Below are 3,180 nucleotides of genomic sequence, written 5' to 3'. Positions count from 1 at the left end.
CTTTATTTCATTGGCAGGGAAAGACCGGCAATATTGAAGTGTCCATCTTGCAGCAGTAATAGCGGTGCGCACCCCTTCAATGCACTGATAGGCTGATTTCACCCTATTGGGGTCAGCGGCACCTCTCGACCGAGCAGGATGAATGGTGCATTGGCATGGGTGTTGGGGCCGCATCACTTGCTCTGAAAGGTATAGTTGGCCCTTGCAAGTTTTTAAGATCACCCTACCCTTGTCTGGGATAGTTGGCCCTCACAAGTTGTGATTTACTTCCGGCCTAAGACAAGTGGACGCTGGTTAGTTGCCGTTCCTTCTCCTGCCACCATGTCTACCTTGTAACCAAATAAAGCTGACCAATTAATTTAAACGGCATAACTTGGTCTCCTGTGTTTATTTTAGTTAAGTTTAGTTTAAGTTTATGGGTCACATCTATCATCTGACGATAGAAGTTTATACCTCTATTGCTTGCAAAATTTTATTGCATATTGGGGTAGATGTATTATAGCGGCACTTAACGTGTTGCTATAACGCTTCCCGCTTCGCCTCTTTACCGAGGCAAAGCAGGAAGCACTACCTGCGTTAACTCCCCCCTCCGGCGCTACACGCTAGAGACAGCAGCGCATCAGCCTAGTGCGAGCCCTGGAGCTGGCAGCCGCCACGTGGAGCCCTGGAGCTGGCAGCCGCCGAAGCAGGGACAGCGCTGTCCCTGCTGTGGGGATAGGGCAGCGCCAGGTTGTAGCTATCGATAACGACAGCTACAGCCGGCCGAACGGTCATGCGTTATGACCATTCGTACATGGCCCTATCTTATAGATAGCAACGCCAATAATGACAGGGGCGCATAGGTTACTATGCATCATGTCAGACCAGCAACTAAAATCCAAAATGCTCCATCTGTCAGCTAATCAAGCTGCTCAAAGTGAAACTAACTTTGCTCTTTATAATCAGATTGTGGATGGCTACAAATTGTATCACAATTGAATAGACATATTTCTCTTTCATCCACTAGGGGACACTGGAGGTGCTTACGGCTGGGGTATAGAGGCGTGGTTAGCTGGAGCTGGCACTAATTAATTCAAAAGTGTGAAGCTCCTCCCCCTCTATTCCCCACCAGCCCTCAGTTTAGAAAATGTGCCTTAGGAGCTGGTCACTATATGCTGTGCTCCAGCAATACATTTATTTTATTTTATAGCATCTTTTACACAATTAGGTACCCTTCGCCACCTATACCAAAGGTGGGGTCCGGGTACCTGGCGCCCTGACTTTTCTAAAGATCAGGAAGGAGTGCACAGTGCTTATTCTAAAGGCAACTGACAGCTCCTTATCGCCACAGCAAGAAGAGGAGAGTGCTGACCTGCTGAGAGACTTCCATGGGAGCGCAGTGAGTATGTAGCTGCGCATCCCCCGGCTCCCCCACGCTGCCAGCGCTTGTAGTGTGTGACACGTTCTGTATTTTTACAGAGTGCCTGGGTTATTAGCGCACAGCGCTGCTCCCTGCCAAAGCTCTCAGCCCCCACTGGACAGCGCAGCACTGCGGGGCTGACATAAAATGCAGAGGCCATTTTAGACCTTCACATAAAAAGGGGGCGGAGCCTATATCCGCGCGGGCTCAGTACTAGCGGCATAAAGCTGTAGTAAACAGCGTGTCTGCCGTTTTCAAGGTTTATGCAACCTCTACTGCCCAGCGCTTGTAGTACAGGTGTACATACATAGCTCACCGCGCTGCTCCCAGCTTTCAACGGCCCCCGCTGGACACACGTTTTGCAGAGGCAGCAGAGTGGGGCCGAGATTATGGCTACATAGAAGCCACTTTTGCTTTTAGCATGTAAAGGGGGCGGAGCCTAAAGACGCGCTCTCTAAGCGGCATGGAGCCTTCTGTTTTTTTTTCTATACTGTACTCTATAGTCTGGATACAGTCTGTGTGTCTTAAATGTCAGGCAGTAGGCTACTCCACCGACCCTGAACCACTAGGTCCCAGGATCAAGTCCTGCCTTGGACAAAAATATGTGTATATATATATATTTAAAACAAATAGATGTTTGCTTGTGCTTGTTTAATAGTCCCTTCCATGGCTAATTCTGCTTCACTCACTCCTACATGGGCCGCTGATGTGATAGCAGAAATGAGTAGGTCTCAACCTCTCTGGGAGCGGAAGGGAAGCTCAGTGCTGAATCGCTTCTCTGCCTTTTGGCTAAGATCAAGTGTAGTATCTGTTCTTATCAGTTTAATATCTGATCTGCCCCCTATCTGGGGGCCATAGATTAAATGGATTTTTAGAACAGGGAGATGGAAGAAAAGCTTGCTCTGTCCACTTCACGCATTGACCTGGTATTGCAGTACTGCCAGGACCGGTGCACCTAAAAAAGATTACACACTGAGTGCATCACACGCATGTGAGGTCACTTCCTCCGTGCCTCTGGGGAATAGAGAGATCCCTTTCCATAGATGTACGATGACGTCATCTGCCAGTGTCCAACGTCATTCCCTGGGAAGCAATCGGGAAGCCGACTGCCTAAATACCGGCAGCCGGCTTCCCGACTGTCATATCCCGGCAAGGGTGAAATGCCGGGCATCTAGATGTAGACGCCCGCATTTCCCCGACGCCGGGAGACCGGCGCCCGGCATCCCGATCGTAGTGATGCCGGGCGCCGCGAGCGGACAGCCGCGGGAGGGGGAGGGTTAGGTTTGGGCTCCCGGGGGGGACGTAGGGTTAGGCACCCCCCCGGGAGGGTGTTAGGCTAGGGGGAGGGAGAGTTAGGTACGGCGGCCGGCGGTATTTCATACCCACTCCCTACTGTCCAAGTGAGAGGGGAATATATCTTTGTGGCGAGCGATGCGAGCCCACAAGGGGCTAACTTTCTTATTTTCCTGGAAAGTGTGGGCAGAAGTTTCCTCTTCCACCCTCACTCATGTCTCTTCCAGGTACAGCTGAAGGGGTCTAATGCTCTTCCCTCTGGGACGATCTCTGACAAGTCCCTTGCCGCCCTCATAGGGCGTTACCTATCAATACCCGAGGTTATAGGGACTGCGGCTACTGTAACCTCCATTTTCTATAAAAAAAAAAAACCTACTCAAAAGTGCCCCCTGATGACTGTCCTACAGTCAGAGAAGTCAGACGGGGAATTCCACGCTCATGAGGATCCGTGAATCAGAGATTTTTAATCTGTTTGATACAGATTCCAC

The 3,180-nt window shown here is 50.4% G+C and overlaps 1 non-coding gene across 1 annotated transcript; it reads left to right on the top strand.

The window, feature by feature from the left end:
• Positions 1–2,168: 2,168 nt before the first annotated feature.
• LOC148454527 (U2 spliceosomal RNA) lies at positions 2,169–2,359 on the top strand. The gene has a single exon (XR_015874806.1). It is a non-coding gene; the product is annotated as a U2 spliceosomal RNA (small nuclear RNA).
• Positions 2,360–3,180: the final 821 nt, after the last annotated feature.

The sequence above is a fragment of the Taudactylus pleione genome, unplaced genomic scaffold, assembly GCF_031769625.1.
Source record: "Taudactylus pleione unplaced genomic scaffold, aTauple2 ptg000986l, whole genome shotgun sequence".
NCBI lineage: Eukaryota > Metazoa > Chordata > Amphibia > Anura > Myobatrachidae > Taudactylus > Taudactylus pleione.
The sequence above is the reverse complement of the archived record's forward strand: the minus strand, read 5'-3'. Positions and strand labels throughout refer to the sequence as shown.